A 25,240-nucleotide genomic window follows, 5' to 3' on the forward strand; every position below is an offset into this window, starting at 1 on the left:
AACAGTGGGGCTGTCTAAAAAATGCATGGTTACCTTATGCACGGTCACCTGGCCAAGTTTTACCTCTTCCTTGCCAGAATCTGATCAGTGGCCAAGCTGTGGAACGTTCTCTGAGGGAAGGATGTTTCGATTACAGGACATATTGTTATCTCAGAGGCCTGGGCAGGCAGATTATTTATTTGTATGGTTTAACTATAAACCTCCTGATGGCCAACGAGCCATCCAGGCAATGTGTGTGGGGAAAAATAAATGTGAGGTATCCCCTAACAGTCCACCCCCCTATAAAGTTGATCCCACTTCCCAAGAAGAGGATCAATATAACCCAGCCCTGTATCCATTCCATTTGTTGACTCCTAGGAGACGAGCTGGAGCTGCTCCCAGCGCCTCAGGTAGTTACAACTGGAACTGGAGGAATGGGAGGGCAACCTCTAACCACATTGAGGGCTACAGTTTCTCAGGATCAGTTGGCTAGTCCTGTCTTGCGTAGCCAGGGAAGGGAACAAGTTTTCCCTGGGTCACCGGATTTTTCCTGGGGAGCTGAGTCTAGTAATATTTGTCAGGCTTTGAACCTAGAGGTCCCTTCTATGACCCATAGTAGGCAAAGCTGTGATCCTACTGTGCTCGAGACAAGTCCAATTACTGATCACGATTTGTCTGTGGCTAGATCAGTAAATAAAATGGCAAAGATCTATACCAGAGCACAAATTGAAGGTAAAGTGCCTTCAGGTGTAGAGTGGTCTTTCTCTCCAACACGTACAACCAATAGAATTGACAGATTTCAGCCGCAAACATCCACCACGGGGAACTTTTTGGCTCCGCTGAGAGCCTATCCAGTTCCTACGGCTGATGGTCATGAGTTGATATTCACCCATACACCTTTCACTACCTCTGACTTATTGAATTGGCAGCAGACATTACCACGTCTACGAGATAATCCAGATGTGGTGTATCAGAAGTTTAAAACCATTTTTGCCACTCATTCCCCGGTCTGGGCTGATGTTATGCAATTACTGGATCATCTTTTAACGGAAGATGAGAAACAAAGGGTTAAACTGAAAGCCATAGAATATATAAGGAGAAAGCCTGCTTCTCCTACTTGGATTTTGTTGGATTGGCCGCAGGTAAATCCTGAATGGGATGCAAATATTCCAGATGGAAAGTTGGCTTTGTCTAATTTTGTGGAAGCTGTTTTGGAAGGAATTAAAGCTGCAGGAGAAGTTACTCCAAACTGGAGTAAGATTACTGCCTGTGTGCAACGTTTTGATGAGCATCCTTCTGATTTTTGTACACGATTGACATGTGAGTTTAGGAAGCATGGAGCTTTGGATCCAGAAACAGAGCAAGGGCAGGAAGTATTAAAAACTGTGTATATGGCTCAATGTTCAGAAGATATTGCACGTCGCTTTAGGGAACATCCTGATGGCATGCAAGGAAAAAATCTACCTGAGATTGTGAGCATTGCCACCAGAGTGTTCAACGCAAGGGGGGATTTGAAGGATAAACAGAAAAAGAAGGAAAAACAAGCTGAAATGAAAGAGCAGGTCTCTCTTCTTGCAGCTATGGTTACAGCTGCCAGAGAAGGGGCAAGGGATTTTCAAAGTAGGAGATTTCAAGATGTTCCTGTCCAGAACAGAGGGGGAACTGGGAGAGGTCGTGGAAGGGGAAGACCAATGAATCAAGGAGGAGTTAATATGGGAGGTAGCATGACTCCACAAGGGGGTAATCAAATCATCTGTCACAGGTGTGGGTTCTCAGGACATATCCGAAGAAATTGTCCTTTGAGATTCCAGGAAGGTCTTAGACAAATCAGCCAAGGGGCTGTTGCTGGGCAATTCATGGAATTTACTGACTGAAGTTGCGTGCCGCTCCCCTGGAGTCCAGAAGTGTATGAGGCCGGATTTTTGCAGTTTAAATGTGATCCAAGATTCCCCACTATTCCATTAAAAGTGGGAGAACAAGTTTTTAACTTGTTGCTTGATACAGGGGCTTCTCATACAGCTTTACCAGGAGGGCGGCTCCTAGAGGACAAATGGAGAAGGAAGTTTTGGGAGTCACAGGGAAACCAGAGAGACATTTCATGAGTACTGAGTGCTCAGCTTCTCTGGGTCCCCTGAATTTTGAGCATTCTTTTCTGTTGATGACCCAGAGGGGAGAAAATGACCTTTCTGCCCTTTTGGGATGTGACCTGCTTACTAAACTGCATGCGCAAATATTCTGTGAACCTGATGGTATAATTGTTAAATTTCCTTTGCATCAAATGCATCTCTTGGCGGGGCTAGAGGCTAAAGAGATTGCAACATTGCCTGAACGACTACAAAATGAAGTGAACCCTATAGTATGGGGAGATAAGCATACAGTGGGGTTAGTGAAATCAGCAGCTCCTATTTCTCCTATTGTGAAAGAGGGAAAGCCTCCACCAAGGCAAAGGCAATATCCATTGAAAGCTGAAGCAATCCAAGGTCTTGCAGCTCTCATAGATCCATTGCTAAAACAAGGGGTGTTGGTTCCTTGTGAATCTCCTTGTAATACACCTATACTTGCAGTGAAGAAAAAACAGGTGGGATCAGATGGAAAACCTCTCTATTGGATGGTGCAAGATCTGAGGTTAATTAATGATTATGTGATACCATCTTTTCCAGTTGTGCCTAACCCAAGTACAATACTGGCTCAGGTACCTTCTGATGCCCAGTATTACTCTCTGGTAGACCTGTCAAATGCGTATTTCAGTGTGCGGGTCGATAAAAAAAACAATATTTGTTTGCTTTTACTTGGGGTCAACCAGGTGTGCACAGGTGTGTACCTAACTTACCTGGGCAAGCACAGGTGAGCATACCTGGGCAAATAACCTGGGCTAGAATGCCAATGGGCTATGTGGAGGCTCCCTTGATATTCTCAAAAGTGTTGGCGAGTGATTTAAGTGATGTCCAATTACCTAGGGGTTCTACTCTTCTTTATTTTGTTGATGATATTTTGCTTGCCTCAAAAACACGTGAGGACAATGAGGAAGACTCTATTTACCTGTTGAATCAATTAGCCATGAAGGGGCACAAGGTAAATCCTTCAATATTGCAATGGGCAAAGCAGGAAGTGAGGTTCTTAGGCTATACTTTGGGACCAGGAGTACGCTGGTTAGATCCAGATTGTATCAAAGTAATCCAAAACTATGTCTTCCCAAAAACCAAAAGAGAAATGAGGGGTTTTTTGGGGGTGATTGGATTCTGTCGTCAATGGATAGTGTCAGTAGGGGAATTATTGAAGCCTTTAATTGAACTAACATGTGAAGAAGCTGAAGAACCTTTGAAACCTAATGCAGAGTAACTGAGAGTATTTCAAGAATTGAAGTCAGCACTTAGCAAAGCTCCTGCATTGGGTATTCCTTCCTATGAAAAGGGTTTTGATCTTTTTGTCCATGAACATAAGGGAGTGGCCTCAGGGGTCCTAACACAAGACTTTGGGGGATCACCTAGGCCTGTGGCCTATTTGTCTGTACAATTGGATCCAGTTGCAAGAGGATTACCTGGTTGCTTAAGAAATGTAGCAGCAGCTGCAGTGATTGTAGAAAAGGCTCAAGACATTGTCCTAGGGCACCCCCTAGTGGTGCATACTCCTCATGCAGTGGCAAGTTTATTGAATTCAAAACATCACCAACATTTGACAAATCAAAGGTTGACGAAGTGTGAGATAACTTTGTTGATGACACATGGAGTCACCTTGAAGAGGTGTTCTACTCTCAATCCAGCCTCTTTATTGCCGAAAGAGGAGGGAAATGAGCAGCCATATATGCATGATTGTTTGCAAGCAGTTGATTTGTTATCTACTCCACGTACTGATTTAAAAGATGTTCCCTTAAAATCTCCAGACCTTGAGTTGTTTGTGGATGGGTCTGCATTTTATAAAGAAGGGAAGAGATATGCAGGATATGCGGTGACTACTCAGGATACAGTGTTAATCGCAAAATGTCTTCCACTTGGAGTAAGTGCACAACTTGCTGAGTTACTTGCTTTAACAGCCGCTTGTAAATATGCCACAGGTAAACGGATTAATGTTTTTACAGACTCTAGATACTGTTTTGGCATCTGTCATTTTGCGGGCTCCATCTGGCAGCAACAAGGATTTATTACATCCTCTGGTAGTCAAGTTGCCCATGGTAAAGAGATTGCTGAGCTACTTGAGGCAATCCAAATGCCTAAGGAGATAGCTATTATGCATTGTAAGGCTCATACTAACCAAAATGATCCTATCTCTTTGGGAAACAAATTTGCTGATTCTGCTGCAAAGGCAGCTGCTGTGCAGGAAATGCAGGCAGCTCAACTAACTACACCGATAAGTGAGTGGCAGGAAGCTGCCCCAGAGGTGGAGAAGGAAAAATGGAGAAAATGGGGATTGCAACCTGATGACAATGGGATATGGAAAACTGAGCACAGGTTGGTACTTCCTCGAAGTAAACAGTATGAAGTATTGAAAAAGATTCATGAAAATACTCATGGGGGAGCAGAAAAAATGGCTGACCTTGTGCTTAGACAATTCATATCTCCAGGAATTCATGAAACTGCTAGACGAATAGTAGAAAGTTGTTATTACTGTCAGCAATGCAATCCAAAAGGGAAATCACAAGTGAAAACCCCAGGTGGGCGACCTTGGGCTCATAGGCCTATGCAGCATATTCAAATTGATTTTACTGAACTGGTACCTTCAGAAGGGAAGAAGTATCTGCTTGTAATGGTAGATCAATTAACTGGATGGGTAGAAGCTTTTCCTGTGAAACGAGCTGATGCAGTGACTGTGTAAGTTAATTTTAAATGAAATTTGTCCTAAATTTGGCCCATCTAACATCTTGGACTCAGATCAAGGGTCACATTTCACTGCTAAAATATGCACATTATTGACTGAAGCTATAGGTACCAGGTGGGCTTACCATATGCCTCATCATGCGGAATCGTCGGGGCAGGTCGAGAGGATGAACTTTACTTTGAAAAATGTTCTAACAAAGCTATGTATGGAGCTTAAGATGAAATGGACAAAGGTTTTGCCACTAGCTTTGTACATTATTTGAACCCTGCCTAACAAGAGGACAAGGTTGTCACCTTATGAACTCTTATTTGGACATGTTCTGCCTACCCTAATGCCATTAACCTCTATTCTAAAAGACTGTGGGGTTCGTGGGTTAACTGAGGAGACTTGTAAGTATGTGAAAGCTTTGCAACGACATCTAGTGACTTTGCATAGATATGCCGCTCAATCGCAGTCATTACCTTTGTGGGAAGCTGTCCATTCTATCTCCCCAGGTGATTTCATTTGGGTGAAGTCCTACAAGAAGGCCTTGTTGAGTCCTAAGTGGCAAGGTCCCTTTGAAACCCTGTTGGTGAGTCCGACTGCAGTTCGAGTGAAGGAACTTCCTACGTGGATTCATCACACCAGGGTCAAGAAGTGCACAGCAGAAGGGGTCTGCACTGACGAAACAACGAGGAGCAACGCAGCTCACTGACCGGCAAGGTGAGCCAGAAGTTGCTGACAGCGCAGGAGCAACGCAGCCTGACCGACCTGAAAGGCAGGCCAGAAGTTTGAACTTTGAGTGACTGAACTTTACATAACTTTGATTGCACTTTGAATGACTATACTTTAAATGACTTGCTATCCCTTTGGGAAGCCTGAAGCACCTTCAACAGAGGAACTTTTCTGGTGTCCATTTCCAGAAGGATGGCCACGAATCGTGGCTTGGACTTTTGCAGCTTGTGCCTGTGTATTGTGGGTTTGGCTTTGCATGTGGCTCCTGGGGTAGGACAAATTGATGATACTAATGCTTTTATTCATTTTGCTCACCAGATGAAGAGACGTATGCCATCCTTGCAGAATACATCATGTTGGGTTTGTTCTCTTTTACCAGTGTCCAGTGAAAATGGCTTTCCCATGATACCAACCCCTCTAACAGCACAAAATATGACTTGGGCACCTTCTCTAAAGGATCCCACAGGAAGCTGCTTCGTGACTTGGAATGATGTGGGGATTGTTTCTGATAAGTATACCATAGTGATGCCAAGAGTGGGAGAATGGTGTTTCTTAAGTCAAGGTGCACAATCAGTGGGCACTAGTGTTTGTAAAGGATATTTTAATGGTACACATTTTGGAACAAAGAGGGGGCAAGGAATAAATCTAGAAGATGGATATTCCCAGAGCAGAGCCTATTGGGCATACGCAAAGCCTTTAAATTGTGCTCTAATGTTCAAAACCCTCAAATTACTATGAGAGAGGATTCTGTTGGATTGCGTCCCAGCATATCCAGGTGCACCTAAAGAGGACAGTAGAGGTTACCTCTGTTACTGCGAAGATAAGGCTATAGAACAACGCTTCGAGGGATTAGTTGTATGGTCAGGATGGGCCCTACGAGTTTATGCAGTATCAGCTCTTCATAGTGTAAGTCTCCTCTATGGTGTTTATTGGGTGTGTGGAGACAAAGCCTATATCATTCTTCCAACTTCATGGGATGGTTCTTGCTACTTAGCATGGTTGAATCCTCTAGTTTTGTTCAGGGAACAACTGCCAGTTGAAAGAGTGCGGAATGTGTGAAGTGCTAAGGAAGATGTGGATAGGACACACCCTCTGACATGGAGAGCACTGAATGATTGGACAGGTACCTGTGCAGCCTTTCCTTGGGCTTGTAGTGGAGCTTTCTGGAGAGTAGGTGAGGGCCTGATTCATGTCCAAGGGGTACTTGAACAAATGGCGAACAATACAGCAGAAGCCTTACTTGATTTAGCTTCTGAGCAGAAGCAACTAAGGCAAACTGTAATACAACACTGCATTGTTCTCGATCTTTTATTGGCTGCTCAGGGAGGTGTGTGTACCTTAGTGGGCCAGGAATGTTGTGTTTTCATTCCGGATATGTACAACTCTACCTGGGATCGCGCACACCACATTCGCACAGTTGCCAAAGATATGGCAGGCAAATTGGTGGTAGGATTTGGGGCTAATCTGTTCAGTTGGTTTCCTGATGTGGGGGGATGGTTGCATAACCTAATAAGGACTTTGGTTGTCTTTATCTGTCTTCTGTTATTGATATATGTTTTGGTAAAATGTACTTGTTGCATGGGTAAGATAATCATGTCTAATGCATGCACAACACCTGAACCCAAGAGAGTATATTAATGCTAACAAAGGTATTTACAAGAAATGACAGTTAATGGAATGTATAATCATATTTCGCATATATCTATATTATCATGTACCAATATCTACTGAATAGGAGATTATGTTGGTGGCTCAGATTCACTAGTTCATCTGTGCCAAGAGGAGGCACTGAGGGAGATTTTTAAGGTTTACCTGTATTGATATATCTTCTTATGTACACTTAAGACTTATGTATGTATCTTGTCTAACTCAAGTAATGTATATTGCTATCTGAAACTGGTTCTCGGGCCTACAAATATGGAGACAGACTTTGGTTGTGCAGTTCTCTGCTTACGCAGATAAGAAGGAATGTGTTTTTCAGCTTTAAACTGGGGCTGACAGCCAGGGACTTTTGCAAGGGAACATTCAAGATCATGTCAGACAGGACTAGGGCACAATGACCCAAGTTTTATGAGTTCTGGAAGTTTGGAAAGTCCCGAGAAGCCAAAATGCGTCATGGTTGTTATGGACAGTTTGTTTTTCTACTGTTATAAAAGTGATCACAAAGGGGAGGTACAAGAGGGGGTATGGTCTTGTCCTTGTCCAGTCTGTTCGAGTCTGTTAGAAAATAAACCATCTGAGAGAAAGCAACTCTTGATTTTTCATTTCGGCTCCTAATTGGAAAACAAAGACATTTAAATTCTTTCTATCACAGCGTCAGAACTATAGCACCATCCATGAGGCCCCCCCCACCCGCTACTCTTGTTTTGCCTCTGTTAGACATGGGCAGGATGACCCCTGCGTTGAAGAGCACTCCCCTCCCAGATTCCGAGCATGACCCACACAAGTCTTTCAGGAGAGGAAGAAGAGGATACAAGAGGGTTGGACGTGTCCATAGAGGACACATCTAGTCCTGATATCTCTGCAGAGCTCTGGCAGTGGGCCTCCAAAATCCCGATGGATGGGAGCAGGGCTGAGACAGGCACATCGCCTCATCTCCTGGTGAGTTTCGGCTGATTGGACCAAAAGCTGGACAATATAAGGGCAGCTACGAATGTCAGGGACTTAGGCCAGCAGGCGTGTTCATCATTCTTATTCATTTACACTACATTATCTCAGTGCATGACATGCATTCGCTCCCCACCCTGCTTTGATCAAAACAACCCAGTAAGGTAGCAAAAGAGAAGAAGAGCCCTGCTGGATCAGGCCAGAGGTCCATCTAGTCCAGCTTCCTGTATCTCACACTGGCCCACCAGATGTCTCAGAGCATTAAAGACAACAAGACACGCATATGCTGTGGCCACTCCCTTGCGCCTGGCATTCAGAGATAGGCTACCTCTAAAACCAGGACGATGCACATACCCGTCATGGCTTGTAACTTGTGATGCACCTTCCCTCCCTAAGTCTGTCCAATACCCTTTAAAGGCATCTGGGACTTCGGGTGTTCTCACCAAATCCTGTGGCAAGAAGTTACCCAGATTAATTACAGCAGGGTCAAGAGAAGCTGTATTTGCTTTTGCCTGTTCTGACCCTCCCACCTTTCAGTTGTAGTGACTGTCTCCTGGTTCTGACATTGTGCAAGAGAGAAAAGAACTTCCCTCTCTCCATCAGCTGCTTAATTTTTCATGTCTCAATCATGTCCCCCCTCAGGCATCTCTTTTCTAGGCTGAAGAGGCCCAAACACTGTAGCCTTTCCTCATAAGGAAGGTGCTTCAGCCCAGTCATCATTTTGGTTGCTCTCTTTGGCACCTTTTCCATCTCTGCTATATCCTTTTTCAGAAGTGGTGACCAGAATTAGACACAGTACTCCTGGTGTGGCCTTACCATTCATTCGTACAATGGCATTACAATGTTACAAGAATGTGTAACAAAGCTAGCTCACCTGCTGGAGGAACTATCTTTTCAGGCTCCTTATCTCCGAAGTCTCTCCAGGGCACTCTAGAGGCAAACTAGAGTCTCTCCAGGGCACTCTGGAGGCAAACTAGAGGCACTCTGATGTTGTTTGCTCTGCAGTCCGGTTGATGGCCCCACAGTGGTCATTCTGGCCTCTTGTTCTGAATTCCCCAGATGAGTTGACCTCTGGGTGTTGAAACAAAACACTTCGCTGATTTGGCAGATTGATGTTCAGAGGCTGGCCTTTGTCCAGCAACATTGCAAAAGAGAAGTCACAAGACAGGCCAAGAAGGTCCCAGTCAGTGAGTTCAGACTTTTCTCAGCCCTGCTTCCTTCTTAGACTCTGATCAGTTGCTGTGAGGCAGCCATTGCTCACGTGTCCTTTGAAGGCTTTTTGCCACTCCTCCTTGGCTGAGGCCACAGCCAATTTGTTTATAGTTCACCTTTTCATTCCACACTTCCTCCAAGGAGCTCTGGGTGGTGCCCATGGTTCCTTCCTTCCTTTTGTCCTCACAACAATCCTGTGAGGTAGGTGGGCTGAGAGAGCGAGAGAGAGTGGCCCAGGTCAGCCAGCTGTGGCTGAGCAGGGATTTGAACCTGGATCCTCAGCTGCCAGAATTCCCACCCCCAGTGGTTTCCCTCTCACTGGCTTACAAGGAAGGATCCCTTGTGAAAAACATTCACGTTTAGGAACTCCATGCTGGGGCCAAGTGACTCCTTAGCATGAAATGGTGGTTCTGCTTCCACTGGGACTGGGAAAACTCAGCTGAAATTTGCATGTGTTGGCGAGCCCCTGATTGCATTTATGTGTGTGTGTGTGTGGGGGGGCCTTTCCTTATTGTTCTGTCCCCTTTCAGGAAGGCCTCTTGGTGTCACTTTTGAACCCTTCCATGCTGAGCTGCACCTGCCAAGATTCCCTCTTCAAATCTGCATATGGGATTTGTCAAACCAAAAGGCAATTCCTGCCTGGGGTGAGAGCAGCCGAATGGCACAGGTTGCAAGTACTTTGCGTGCCCTCTAGCCGCGCCACTGGTCCTGCGCACTGCACCCATCCCTAGTTGCTACTTGGGTCTCGGGCTGAGACTTGTGTCAGTTGCTGGACACTAGTTAACAACTGTGTATCATGAAGTTTGTGTTATGTGTAAAAAAAGTTGAGTTTGACTGAGGAGGACCTGAGGGAAAACTGCTGGAGGAGAGGAGGCTGCAGTACCCGTAGAGGGAAGATAGAGGCTGCTGCGTGCAGAGGCCTATAAAAGGGGCTGCACAAGACTGGGCTGGGATAGACCACCAGGGAAGCCTTGCTGAGAGGAGCTTCAAGACTGAGCTGGGAGAGACCATGCTGCTGAGAGCTGAAATCTGAGCCTGAGGAGAGAGTTGCAACAAGGAGCCCCTGGAAGAGCCACACAGAGAACCAGGGAGCAATCACCCAGCCCCTTGGCCTCAAGTCCTGCTGCCTCCTGCCTGCATAGTGCCTGCCTGCCTGCCTGAGGTCCTCAGGGAATTGGGAACTAGGTTGTGTTTTCATTTGGTTAAGGTTCCATTCCGAACAATAAAGGCCTTAAACCTTTCGTTGGTGTCAGTAGTCTCTTTGGTCCTGCGTAACAATTGGAACAAAAATAATAATAGGTGGGAAGGAGGAGGGTTGCCTGGCCAGAGGAGATGCATCCCTGTCCCACCTGGGTCCAGACTTGGATGCTCTGCAAAGTGTTTCTCCTCTGGGCTGGTCGGGAGGGGGTGCCCCTCCCCGCCGTCCTGTTCTTGTGCCTGTGGAGCAGGCAGCCATCAGACAGGAGGAGCTCTGTCAGGGCACTGCCCTCTGCCAGCCAGCCAGCCATCAGCCAGCCAGGCTCCCCTGAGGGCAGGGGCAATGGCAGGGCCCCCCATCCTGCCTCTGGCCTTTCTGACTGGCGGGCTGTTGGGGTTGGGAAGAGAAGTGGCACTTCACCAGTGTGTCCTCTGCCTGGGAGGCCTGAGGCATCCTCTGGGGAGACTGTGGGGGAGGCGCTTCCCAGCCTCCACCTGAACCTCTCTCAGTGGCCCGCATTGTCCGTCGCCTAGCAACCCCTCCCAGTAGCCGTTCTGTTCAGTTGGTCCAGGTTTACAGCGTTGCCTAGCAACCGCAGCCAGCAGCAGGTTTGCCCTGGTGACGTCACAGTTCCAGGCGGAGCCCCGCCCCCTGAAGCCTGCTGTGTGCCAGAGGTGTCACTAGGGGGTGCTCAGTCTGCATGGGAAGCTGGAGTGTTCTGAGCCTCTGTGCATTCAGATGGTGGCTCATGAGAATGCTGCAGGTCGCGTGTCACGTGTCCTTTGCACCCTCTCAGGCGTGACCCAGCCTGGGTGTTGTGCCAACAAGGACAGACCCTCCAGGTGTGCCTCTGGGCTCAGGTGTTGTGTGAATCCTTAGACACGTGTATCCTGTGTGCACTGCACAGAATTCCCACCCCAGCTTTGCAAGGAGGTGCCCCTGGCTGTGGTGATCCCTTTCCTGCCCCACCCCAGTGCACACAGCAGGGCCTCTGAGAGGTATTTTGTCAGGGGGTACAAAGTTTCTTTTGGGCCCCTTCCCACAGGGGGAGGGGTCAACAAGGGGGAGGGCAGCAATGGGGGTTGATGGGTATAATAAATATAAATAAATAAAAGAATGAGAAAGAACAATACAGATAAGGAGACAGAATTCACATTGAAGCATCATTTTATATTAATATGCAAATATGATCACCAGAAGACATAACTATTATTAAGACACTTACAGTGCAATCCTATTCATGTCTACTCATAAGTAAGCCTCATTGTGTTCAATAAGGCTTACTCCCTGGAATACATGTATTGAATTGTAGCTTTACTATTTACTTTGCAAAAAGCTCTCCTGGCCTTTTTCTGTGAAAAGTTTTGAATCACAACATGGAAAATAATTGTTCTGGCAATGCTTGATTCGATATTTAGCCTGGCCAAGTCCACAAGACGGCCTGAGACACTGTAGATCTTAAATAATTCTTAATTAGGTTTAGTTTGCTAAAAGGCTGCTCTGCAGAAGCTACTGCCACTGGAATTGTTCACAATATTCTTAAACTAATACAGACATTTGGAAACAGGTCACCTAGTCTGTACTCTGTTAACAAGTTCAACAGATCTAATGGTTTTAACTGTGCAGTTCCAAAATTTGTTTTATGCACTGATGGAAAAGTTGCATTTCTTTTCCAAAGTCATCACTATTAAGGTCAGCAGGATATTATTCTGACAAAGATAAAACTTTTCTCTCCGCATCACATGCAGACATGGAGAGATACTGCCACAAGAAATCAAATTTTTCTGCCAACTGATTAACAGCATTGAAGCGGACGGTGAATCCTGCTATAACAAGGTCCACCAAAACATCAAGCACACACTTTCTAAAACAGGCCTCTTCTGGAGTATCATCTGTGCCATCCATTTCTTCCAAGTCAGTATCAGGTGTATTGCCATCATGTGGCCTTGCCCTCTGGCACCTAACTCCATCACCTCTGTGGGATAGTGTTATTTCTATATTTAGATTTGATGCAACCAATTTGGCTTCATTCCATATGCATTTCCAGTTGTTTCGAAGTTCTTTTATCTCTGTGATAAGAGTTTCTCTGTTTGCTACTTCAACATCCATCCTGGCATCTCTAGCTTGGATGACCTTGTTGCAGGAAGGCCTCATGGTGCCACTTTTGAAACCCTTCCATGGTAAGCTGCACCTGCCAGGATTCCCTCTTATGTGCAATGGTCCAGGGCAAAGGCATTCTGTTCTCCTTGAATCTGGTCCCCCACCCCAGGATTATGGGATTTGGCAAACCAAAAGGGCAATTCCTGCCTGGGGTGAGAGCAGCTGAATGGCACAGTTTGCAAGTACTTTGCGTGCCCTCTAGCCGCGCCACTGGTCCTGCACCCATCCCTAGTTGCTACTTGGGTCTCGGGCTGAGACTTGTGTCAGTTGCTCGACACTAGTGAACAACTGTGTATCATGAAGTTTGGAACAAAATTAATAGGTGGGAAGGAGGAGGGGTGCCTGGCCAGAGGAGATGCATCCCTGTCCCACCTGGGTCCAGACTTGTATGCTCTGCAAAGTATTTCTGCTCTGGGCTGGCCGGCACTCCGAGGGTTAAAAGGAGCGACTCTGGGTTCTCAGAGAGGCAAAGGGGGGGATGTTAAGGCAAGCCACTTCCTGATCTGCTGCTTCCTTTGTCTTCCCCACCCTCGTGTGTGGAGGCAGCAGTGTCTCTGGGTGAGTGGATGACCCTTGGAGTGAAGGGGAGCCCAGAGGGGTGGGAGAGGAGCCCCCCGGGGGGAGGGAAGCCCAGGGTCACAGCTCAGCCAGTGAAGGAAATGGGGAGGGGGCTGAGAAGACAATCTGCAGCCCCCTCCCCCGCATGCTCCATGTTGGATCGGCTCTTAGGTGGCTTTTTGGTAGGGTGGGGGGTTTGGGGGGCAGTGGGCACAAGGGCTGTAACCAGTCAGTGAGGGAAATGGGGAGGGGGCTGAGAAGACAAGCTGCAACCGCCCCCCCCCCGCATTCTCCATGCTGGATCTGCTCTTAGGTGGCTTTTTGGTAGGGTGGGGGGTTTGGGGGGCAGTGTAAAGACTGGAATAGGAGAGGTGGGGAGGGGACTGGGAAGACAAGCTGCAGCCATCCCTACATGCTCCCCTTTGGATCCGCTCTTAGGTGGCTTTATTTGTAGGGGGGGGGCTTGGGGGCAGTGTAAAGACTGGAAGGGGGGAGGTGGGCAGAAGGGCTGAACCAGCCAGTGAGGGAAATGGGGAGGGGGCTGAGAAGACAAGCTGCAACAGCTCCCCCCCCCCCGCATTCTCCATGTTGGATCTGCTCTTAGGTGACTTTATTTGTAGGCTGTTCCCACCCCCAGCGGTTTCCCTCTCGCTGGCTTACAAGGAAGGATCCCTTGTGAAAAACATTCACGTTTAGCAACTCCATGCTGGGGCCGAGTGACTCCTTAGCATGAAATGGTGGTTCTGCTTCCACTGGGACTGGGGAAACTGAGCCGAAATTTGCATGTGTTGGCGAGCCCCTGATTGCATGCTTGGGGGGGCCTCTCCTTACTGTTCTGTCCCCTTCCAGGAAGGCCTCTTGGTGCCACTTTTGAAACCCTTCCATGCTGAGCTGCACCTGCCAAGATTCCCTCTTCTGTGCAGTGGTTCAGGGTAGAGGCACTCTGTTCTCCTTGAATCTGGTCCCCCACCCCAGGCTTATGGGATTTGGCAAACCAAAAGGGCAATTCCTGAATGCTGCTTGGGGTGAGAGCAGCTGAATGGCACAGGTTGCTGCTGGCAAGTTAGGGAAATGGACAGAAAATGCACAGAAAAGAAGTGGAGAATATGGGGAATCACAGAGGCAAACTGAGACTTGTGCCTGGGGGATATATTAATGTCCTTTGCAAAAGCTGCCTAAGGAATTGCATGTAGCTCCTGTGCATTAAGGTTGCATTCTAATTACATGACCTCTGACCCTGACACATGCATCCGCCTTGAACGGATGGCTTTGACCCTGCTTAAGCAGGCTGGGTTTAGAGATTAATTGAGCCACAGGCCAGTGGCATAGCTAGAGGGGGTGTGTCTTATACTTGGTCTCACTCCCAGGGTTTTGGGTGCTCAGAGTTGTTGGTTCTGAACCCTAGAGCCCTCAAAGATCCCTGTTCGGTAGTACTGCCACTACCCTGTAAGAGCCAGTGCCTCGGTCCAGGGAAACGGAGACTCTCTAGGCTTAACTATATCCCTTGTAGGCACTGAGCACTTTCTTAACTTAAAGTCTCAGTCCTCACTAGTCCACAATGAGGATTTTTGGTAGCTTGCTGAACGGCTAGGCAGGATTCTGAAGCTTTGTCCCCAACAGACAATGAACCAACATGGTAAAAGGATTTTTACTTTATTAAGTACAAAGGGTTACAAAAAGTTACAAAAGGCAGCAAATGCTAGAGGCATAAAAACTTCTAGGAAACATATCAGCACAGAACAATAAAGCTAACTGGCTATCTCTATTACTTCCTAACTCTCACCTGGTCAGCTTCTTTTGTAGATCTTTCAGCTCTCAGTTACCTATGAGGCCACATGGTTCTGGCCTGGGGCAGGATGTGCACCCACGTCAAATACCAAGACGAAGACAAAGAGCCAAGACACCCCCCCCCCCCGGCTCTGTTCTTATACTTCTCATGCCAACAGGATGGTGTGACTCTCTACTCATTTCAAACTGTCCAATTAGAAACCCTTGAAGACAGAATCTTCGCAAAGTGGGGTTGAAAGCTATCCTCTTAGTTCCCCCCTCCTATTGAGTCCCTTCGGGGAGAAAGGCGGGGTAAAAATAAAGTTATTATTATTATTATTATTATTATTATTGGAAGTCTACAGCTGCATCCCACTCTGATGGGTGCCTTGCAGTCTACAGAAGTGCCACCTTGTCACCATCCATCGAGTTGTAAATTCCTTTCAGCTAGGATTCAAGCCACTTCTATGTTACTGGGTTACTTTGGTTCAGGCTTTGCAATGCTACTAGGCCTGAACTGCACATATTCATGACAGGGTGCAAAGCACTAAGTGTTGCAGGTGCAGAACGCATCCTGCAAGTGATCCCTCTCCCTCCCCTTCAGGGCCACCCTGGGCAGGGGAGCAAAACGAAGGCATGCGCCTTCTGAGAGCATTCCAGGGAGGCCTTCTGGGCACATGCCTCACCTTGCTCCCCCTGCCCGGAACGGCTTCGAAGGGGAGGGAGGGGGATCGCTTACAGGGTGTGTGCAGGCACCTGCAAAGTACTTTGCGCGCCCTCTAGCCGCGCCACTGGTCCTGCACGCTGCACCCATCCCTAGTTGCTTCTTGGGTCTCAGGCTGAGACTTGTGTCAGTTGCTTGACACTAGTTAAGAACTGTGTATCATGAAGTTTGGAATAAAAATTCTTGTCAAGAAATTAGGTGCAGGTCAGTATTGAGCAGGAGACAGAAGAGCAATAGGTTAAGGCAGCGGTTCTGAAATTCTCAGGGAGTTTGAGCCCCGCTGTAAGTTCTTGTGGGGAAGAGGGGAGCCAGCAATGCGATCACATGACTGTCAAGGGGCTCGGGGGCTTGCTTAGATGTACCAGAGCCTGCAGCAGGCTCCCGGAGGTGTGAGGAGCCCCGTGCCAGCCTCCGCAGGGCTCCCCAACATGCTGAGACAGTCAAAATAACAACCACGACCCACTTCCGGTTTCGCAATCGCAAACCAGGAGTGGGTCACAATCGTTGTCTGCTCCCCACACCCCTGGGAACCTGCTGCAGGCTCTGGTAAGTCTAAGCAAGCCCCCGAGCCCCTCAACAGCAACGGGATTCTAGCGATTGCGTCGCTGCCTCCCCCCTCTCCGCCCCGTAAGGGGGCAGAAACCATGGCTCTCTGGCTGGGGCGTCGCAACCCCCCAGTTTGAGAACCACTGGGTTAAGGAATTTATGAGAAAGGGGGCTGGAAATGCAGGTCGTAGGATAGGCATGGAGCAGTGGGAAAGTTTATGGACCAAAAGATTGAAGTTTATTCTAATTATAAATCTTTAAGAGAATCTTTATAAAATGATGTATGGATCTCATACGACACCAGCTAGATTAGCAAAGATGTATGAAAATGTAGCTAATAGAGACTGGAAGTGTCAACCACAAGAAGGATCGTTTTATCACAGGTGGTGGACATGTAGCAAGGCAAAAAGTTTGAACTTTGATACACCAGCAAATGCCACTGATACTCGGGGTAATTCTACAAATGAAACCAGAAGCTTTTCTGTTGGGAATCATTCCCTGATTGTATTCAGAAAGATTTTGAAGCTACATTTTTATATCTGACAACCATAGCAAGGATATTGTATGTGAAGCACTGAAAGGTTCCAGAGATGGCTTCAGTTGAAGAATGGGGGGGTCAAGATGTTGGACATGGCTGAAATGGAGAAACTAGCAGCTTTTCTATAAGAGAGGTCAGTAAAGACTTTGATGGCGAATTGGGAACCATTCATGGACTTTTGGCGCGTGAAGGGAAAATGGGCCGGATGAATTAGGGATTTGATGAGTAGATGATTGATACAGAGACAGAATCTTCTGTTGAAAATGAAGTACTTGATAAATAATTCATACAGAGAGGAATAAAAAAAAGGTAATTTCTTTTAGAGTACTCAGAGAAAGTATTTTCGAATACTTCCTCAATGTCAAAGCAGCCTAACCAGAAATACAATAAAAGGGGAGGCCAGGTGGTCCTTAGTCCACACTTTCACCAAGTGACACCAAGTGGATTGGGCAGCTTCTCCGGCTCCCTCTCATGGCAGGACCAGTGCTGGAAAAGGTGCTGAAATTGGAAGCTACTCTACACCTTCCGGCCCTACAGATCTACAGCTCAGGCAAATCCCATGAGGAGGAATAGCCCCTGCCTCTAACAGAGAAGCCAAAGGTCTCTTGCCTGTAAATTCCAGTTTTTGATGGAGGAAGGGGGCATTCTGCTCTCCCTAACCTAGGATGCAGTGCCCCGCCTTCCCAGGTGGTGGGTTGCATGAGGGGAGGTGGTTCTCCCATGCCTGACCCAGTGGGGCTGTTCTTATGTTAGTTTGGGACAACCTACAGCGTCCATAGGATAGAGGAGGAGAAAGAAAAAGCCAAGGCCAGCGGGAGCAGAGACATTGTCTTCCCCAAAGATCTTACAGTTGGACGTGTTACTTTGGCCACTTATTAATTGGCCATGTCAGTAGCATAGCTAGAGGGGGTGCAAAGCACTGAGTGTTGCACAGAGTGTCACCCCAGTGGGAAGGGACCTCTTGCACACTATGATGATGCTCCATGCAACACCTATTGTTTTGCACCCCCTCTAGTTACACTTCTGCCTCCTGCACTGCCCCAGAATGGTCAGAGGGCACAGAGTCTTTTTTGGAAAGGGGCATCTGCAGTCCAGTCTCTGCTGCTGCTTGGTGCCCCTGCCTGGGGGCTTTTTATGTGGTTCTCTTTCCCCACACACACACACCAGCTTTATTGGCAGCCGGGGGGGGGGGTCACTCCAGACTTAGAGGAAGCTGACTGACCCAGTGCTGTTTTCTCACTAAGGGCCCAATCCAAAGGTAAAGGAAGAACATTCCCTTATCTCGAGGAGGCCGCCATGACCTTTCCCCACTGCAGGCTACAGAGGGGACCTCATTGGAATGGTTGCATCAGTGCTGGAAAGTTAGATAGGATTGGGCCCTTAGTTTCTCTGAAAGAGTGGGTTTTGCAGTGGGGGGGAAGATCTGAGTTCATTCCTGGTGTGTGTGTGTGGGGGAAGATCTGAGTTCATTCCTGGTGTGTGTGTGTGTGTGTGTGTGTGTGTGTGTGTGTGTGTGTGAGAGAGAGAGAGAGAGAAACAGAGAGACAGAGAGTTTGGCCAAAGGTCTTTGAGTCTCAACAGTCGTTGACTCTGAGTCTGCAGAGAGCCACGGTCCTGTCCCTTCATTACTCCCTGACCAGGATAGGCCTGAAGAGGTCGCAGCTCTTTCTGAAGGGTGGCAGAGAGAGGAGAAGCCACTTGTCCTGCGGGAAAGAGAGTCACTAGGGCGGGTGCATATTTTCATCCCCCTGGCCAGATTCCTTCTGGCCATTCTCCCCCTTGTGCATGCAGACACGCAGGTCAGGATCGTCCTACTGGAAGGAGAACCCACAGAGAAGCACCAAGCTAAGGAGGCTTTGGAGATCTGATCATCAACCACACTTCTTTGGGTTTTTCAGCAGACTTTCCTCTCTGTCACCTGCCCCCTCTCAGGAAGGGTTTCATTCTCACCTGATCCATACCTGCCTCCTTCTGTTCTGCCAGATTCCCAGTCCAAGCTCTGCCTGGAGAATTACACCCACTTTTAGCTAGTTAGCTCCCCTTCTTTCTCTGCCCTGCAGTACTGCTGGACCCCACTGTCATGAATATGTACAGTTTAGGCCTAGTAGCATGTAAAGCCTGAACCAAGCTAAACCAGTAATAGAGAAGTGGCTTGCAGTTCCTAGCAGCAAGGAATTTACAACTCAATGGAAGGTGATAATGTAGCACCTATGCAGACAGAAAGGCACCCATGAATCTCCAGTGGGGAGGGGAAGAACTAAGAGGACAACCATCCAGCCCCACTTCGGGAAGATTCTGGCCCCAAGGGTTTCTGATTGGACAGTTTAAATAAGTACAGAGTGACCTCCACCCTGTTAGCAGGTGAAGTATAAGAACAAAGCCCAAAGGGGTGTGTTTGTCTTGATCTGTTTGGTGGGAAAATGTTGTGGGTGCAACATCCTGGAGAAAGAGCCTGGTCCACCAGGGCCATGTGGTCTCATAGGAACCTGGAGGAAAGATCTACCAAAGAAAGCTGACCCAGGTGAGAGGGAATAATAGAGATAGCCAGTTACCTTTGTTATTTTAATGCTGATACGTTAACCAGGGGTTTTATGCCTCTAGCATTTGCTGCCTTTTGTAACTTTATGGAACCCTGTGTATTTAATTAAGTAAAAATCCTTTTACTAAGTTGTTTCATTGTCTGTTGGGGACAAAGGTTCAGAATCCTGCCTAGCCATTCAGCAAGCTACCAAATCCTCACTGAGGACTAGTAACAAGGACTGAGGCTTTAATTAAAGAGAGCGCTCAGTGCCTGCAAGGGATAGAATGAAGCCTAGAGGGTCTCAGTGTCCCTGGACTGAGACACTGGCACATACAAGGTAGTGGCAGTGCTACTGAACAGGGGTCCTTGAGGGCTCTAGAGTTCGAGAACCAAGAACTCTGAGCACCCCAAAATCCTGGGAGTGTATGAAGTGTACAACACCCACCACCAGGGTAGCTCACCTGTTTAGCCTACAGAGGTCCTCCTTCCTGCCAGCAGCCTCCCGCCACTACAGCAGCCCCTTGGTGCTCAGCAGGTGTTGGGCATAGCAGCCAAACACCAGTCTTAGTGTCTCCAGTAGTAGTAGTAGTAGTAGTAGTAGTAGTAGCAGCAGCAGCTGCTGCTGCTGCTGCTGCTGCTGCTTCCAATGTCCAGTCTATCCTTCCTCAAGCTTTGCTCCTCCTGCTGCCAACACCAAACTCTCCCTTCATCAGGTGCTTTTATGCCTGAGGGCCTTACTGCCTTCAAGTGGCTGCAGCTGTGCAGCACACTCTGCTGGATGCCCAGGGCTTACCCTTAAAGGGGCCACTGCTGACACCACATCTGCCTCCTCACCAGATCTTCTGCGATTCCAATACACCTTCTGTGGGGTTTCTTTTCCTTTTAGCAAAGTGCCCTCTATGGGGATTTTTTTAGCCTCCCCATCTCAGCATCATATCCTGGCTTGTGTGATGGATTCTCTGATCTTGTAAATCAGGGGTGCTCAAACTTTCAACTTTAGGGGTGCTGGACCTTTAAGAAGTGTATAGAAGAGAGAATTTCAGCAGGTGCAGCTTGTCATCCCACAGATGACAAGCTGCACCTGCTGAAATTCTCTCTTCTATACACTTGTTAAAGGTCCAGCATCCCTAAAGTTGAAAGTTTGAGCACCCCTGTTGTAAATCATTAAGAGAAGTTCTATAAGTGAGGAATTGGGGGGAAGGACTTTGAAGGACTCTAGTGAGGAGGCTCTGCCTTCCCTGCCTCCCTACCCACCCTGCTTTTTGAAGAATTCCAGTGGGGAGGCTCTGCCTCACCTGCCTCCTCATCCACCACATGTCCCTGGTGTGCAGCTTGCATAGGGGAGGAGGAGGAGGAGGAGGAGGAGGGGCTGCCCGGCCAGAGGAGCTGCACCTCCCAGCCTGGGAGCTGCAGGGTCCAGCCTTGGATGCTCTGCAGTCTTTCTTCTCCACTCCCTGGCATTGCAAGGGTTAAAAGGAGTGACTTCGGATTCCTAGAGTGGTGAAGGGGGGGGAGTGGGGAAGCCACTTCCTGCTCCAGCCCCTCCCCCCACTGATGACAGTGGCTTCTGTGATGAGTCCAAAGCCCTTTGGAGCCAATGGGAGAAAGAACAGAGAGGGGAAGAGGGAGATCAGACGCCCACAGCCAGTGAAGGGGAAGAGGGACCCCCCCTTGCATGCTCCACTTTGGATCTGCTCTTAGGTGGGTTTATCTGTAGGGTGCGGTTTGGGGGGCAGTGTAAAGACTGGAATGGGGGGGCCAGAAGGGCTGAAACCAATGCAAAAAGCGGGATGAGGTGAACACTGGAGAACAAGAGAAGGGGGAGATAGTGAATGGAGGGCTGGGGGGCTCACCCACTGCGGCATTTCTGGATCAGAACCAGAGTCACGGGGCAAGGAGGGAAATAGTGTCCAATTGCACAAGGAAGTGAAGTTTGGAAAGGGCCTGAATGTCTTCCCATCTCGCTTGTCTCCTCACAGGCAGTGACATGGCATCGGGGCTGCGTTCCAGATCCTGCCCTCTTCGTCGTGGAGCAGAATCAGCCACTCTGCAGCCTGCTCAGGTAAGGGCCGGACCAGGGGGGCCGAGTGCAAGAATCTGTGTGGCTCCCTCCTTTGTTCTTACAGGCCTTGACGGAAGCACAAGAAGAGTGTGTGTGACTTCCTTGGAATGCCAGGGGTTGGGATGCGGGTCAGGTGACCAGTGAAATCCTGTAACTGGTCCCTATTACTGAACTGTCCTCACATGTTTGGAGTCCAGATTTCTTCTCTCTGCGCGGCTCCCTCCCTTTTTCAACCTTCAATCGCTCCTGCTGGGGTGAGGAGAGGCAGCCTGCCTGAGTACATTCATCTCTCTGTCACCAGTCCCTTTCCAGTAAGCATTTGCTTGTGAGGAGGACTGAGGTTTTCCTTCTGGACTGGACGCTCCTTCAAGGGTTGGCCCAGTCCTGACACAAAAGAATTAACTGAAAGAAAAGATTCAGGCAACCCGCTGGATCCATGTTGCCAAAGACACTTCAGGGAATGCCTTGTTGCCCCCACCTCAGTTCCTCTTTTCAGACTGGGGGGACAAGAGAAGGGGGAGGTTGTGTTAAAACACGTGAGGCAGGATTGCTGAGGAGAAACTGCTTTCTCCTTCCAGGCTCCTGTGTCCTCTGAGGAGGTGGCTGTGCACTTTACGAAGGAGGAGGAGGCTCTGCTGGATCCAGGCCTAAACCCTCTGCCCAGGGAAGTCACGCTGGAGAATTCCGGGATCGTGGCCTCTCCAGGTAAGGATGCCCTTTCTCCCTCGGGGGCAGGCAGCAGAGTCACAGACTGCTCTTATTCTTGTTTCTCACTGTCTGGATTGCACCACATCAGTGGGGCGTGTGGGGCTGGAACTTGTGCCTGGGACATGCCTGCTGTGCCTCCCTGCTGCAGAGCTGAGCTTGGCCTGACTGATGCTCTCTCGGTATGGAAGAGCAGGAGAGAAATGTCTTGATGAGGAAGTCAATGGAGAGAAGTCCAGAATCCTATTTTGGGACCTGCCAGGCCTGCAGATGAGCCTCTTGCAACTGGCACTGCCTGGCAGGCCCTCTTGTTCTCCTTCCTCTGCATTATCCAGTGTTTTAGTCCACCAGTTGGTGCTTGTCTGGGACCAGGTGCTGCCCGAGGGATTTTGCATGATCTGCTTGTCCTTCATTGTCTCTCCAGAGGGGTGTGGAATGTCTCAGGCTCCCCTGAGGCAGGTGGGGTTACCTGTGCCTGATGACACCAGAGAGACGCTGATCTCTGATTGGCCAGTTGCACTGGGGGCAGGATGGAGATCCAGTCAAGCTACTCAGGGGGAAGGTTTTACATTTAAGTAGAAGCAAATTCTGGATTCACGATTATTGTTCACTTCTCCTGGAACCAAGAGCCACATATGTTTGGTGGTTCACCTCCTGGGATAATACGACTGACAGCATCTCAGACATGGCTTGTCCTGGCTTCAACAAAGGCCTTTGGAACTTGCTGGTTTGCCAGCCATGATTGTTCATCTCAAACAAATGGAGGAACTGAAAACTATAGTCATCCTCTTGGTTTTCTTTAGTGACCAGAGGTTGATACTTAAATACCAGAGCTGTGTATTTGACATGAACTGCTTGTCCAATAAGATATTGGGAGGGGGGGTGTATCATCCCTTAAAGCAGCTCTTTCTTCCAACCTGAGCTTGTCCGGAGAGGGGGCTCAGGGAATTTTGGGACAGAGGGATGCCACTTCCTCCTGAGCCAGACCCTTGGCCCACCCAGCTCTGTCCTGCCTGCACTGACTGACAGCAGTTCTGCAGGGATTCAGGCCAGGCCCTCCCCTCCCAGCCCTCCCTTGAGCTGGTGCCAGGGACTGATCCTGGTGTCTCTTGCATGCAAAGCAGGTTCTCTGCCACTGAGCTAAGGCTGCTCCAGACTGGGATGGTGCTCCAGCAAGAGCCCTGCTCAGGGGGTGTAAAGGCAGGAGAAGGCCACCTCTCTCTGCTTACCTAAATTCCCAGTCCCTGTGCAGAGAGGAGATTGTCTCAGGAGGGAGAGGGGGGCAGCTGTCCTTCTGGTTGAGGCTTCCCTTCCATTTGCTGATGGGTGGATGGAAGAAATGTGACTGGTTTCACTTCCCCAACTGGATTCCCACCAGGTGACTCCGCTCAGGTTTCAGAAGCAGTGAGCTTGAACTCCCATCAGTTGTGGAGCTAGAGGGGCTGCAAAGCCAAGCCCTACGTTTTGCAGGGAGCCCCAGTGCAGCATGCAAGAGGCCCCTCCCCCTCCCCTTCTTAGCCATTCTGTGCCAGGAGAGCAAAACAGAGGCATTGAATTCTTGGGGAGCAGCACTGCCTCTGTTTTGTTCCCGCAGCCTGGAATGGCTCCAAAGGGGAGGGGGAGGGGCCGCTTGCAAGGAGGCTCTCTGCAAAACTTAGTGCTTTGCATCCCCCCAGCTACGCTACTGACTCCTATAAACCAGGCTGATACTTTGGGATCCACACGGCTTTTTCTGCTGCATGTTCAGGTATAAGAGTTTGAAGTGCTTCCCTCTTCCCCGTCCTACGCTGTGTCCTTTTGGGGGTAGGAAGACCACCTCAAGTCAGATCTCTTTGCAAAGCCTCCGTGTTCTGTAATCTGAAGCATCTCCTTGTTTCTTTCTGGGAGGCAGTGGCATAGCTAGTGGGGGGTCAAAACGCTAAGCTTTTTCGGGCGCCTGGACACCCATGTAAAGCGGCTCCTCGCACTCAGAGCCTTTGGGGTGGTGAGAGCAATGTGTAGGACAGGGGTGCTCACACTTTTTTGGCTCGAGAGCTACTTTGAAACCCAGCAAGGCTACCAGGGGGGAAGGAAGCGTCTGACAGACACCCCCTTTGATGTATGGAGCCCCTGCTGGACCAGGTCAGAGGAGGCCCACCAAGTCCAGCTTCCTTTGCCCCACAGTGGCCCACCAGATGCTTCAGGAAGCACATGGGAGGCCTCTCCTCTCTCCCCACCCAACATACTGGGGGCAGCCACAGGTCCCCCCAAGAAGCACATGCCCAGCCCTGCTGCACTACAGGGGGGAGGAGCTCCCCACTCCCCACAAACTCTTTGTGGCTGCGCCCCAAGACCAGCAGGGAGAGGGAGGCGTCGCAGGTCCTCCTCGGAAGGGGCGGGGGGCTTCCCCGTTTCCATGGAGAGGGTCTGCGCGTGCAGGCGGCAGGCGAGGGAGACACTGCTCCCACCGGCCCTCCTCCTGCAGCGGCGGGGGGGCCAGGGGGGTCGTCTCACCTGTCAGCCCCGACCGAGAGCAGCAGCGGCCGCAGCACTTACCTCTGGGCTCCTATAGGGGGGGCTGGGCCGGGCATGGCTGGGCTGGGTTGGGCCGGACCTGATTGGAAGGGAAGGGGAGTGTCACTCGGGGCCTCCCGCGGCAACCGCCATCAGAGCGACTCCATCTCGAACTCCCACCCCCCCTTCCGCTATGGAGCCCCAGGAAGAGCCTCAGTCCAGTGCAGCCCAGCTCCCCCTCCCGCCGCCGCCCACTTTAGCTCCTGCTCTTCCGGCATGCAGCGCCACGAAACTGATGAAACTGACTAGAGTCTAGTCAGTTTTGTTGCTGCATGCCTGAAGAGCAGCTAAAGTGTCAGTTTCAGTGTCAGTTTAGTGTCAGCTAAATATGTCAGTTTCATCTAGTCACTAGATGAAACTGACATATTAACAGTTTGGAGAGACAGGGCTCCGCGATCTACTCATTTTGCCTCGCGATCTACCGGTAGATCGCGATCCGCCTATTGAGCACCCCTGGTGTAGGAGATGCCTCTGCAATGCTTCCGAAGTCCATCATGCCACTGAATGTGGGGGGGGGGGAGGTGCCACTTTACACAGCCAAGTGCCTGAAAAAATGTAGCATTTTGACACATCCCCCCCCCCGC

The 25,240-nt window shown here is 49.2% G+C and overlaps 1 protein-coding gene and 1 pseudogene across 1 annotated transcript in view; both read left to right on the plus strand.

The window, feature by feature from the left end:
• Window positions 1-25,240, plus strand: part of LOC136640365 (zinc finger protein ZFP2-like) — a 246,632-nt gene that overhangs the window by 73,079 nt on the left and 148,313 nt on the right. The window lies entirely within an intron of this gene.
• LOC136640513 (zinc finger protein 721-like) overlaps window positions 21,323-25,240 on the plus strand; it is a 30,388-nt pseudogene continuing 26,470 nt past the window's right edge.

The sequence above is a fragment of the Tiliqua scincoides genome, chromosome 2 (genome assembly GCF_035046505.1).
Source record: "Tiliqua scincoides isolate rTilSci1 chromosome 2, rTilSci1.hap2, whole genome shotgun sequence".
NCBI classification, from domain to species: Eukaryota; Metazoa; Chordata; class Lepidosauria; order Squamata; family Scincidae; genus Tiliqua; species Tiliqua scincoides.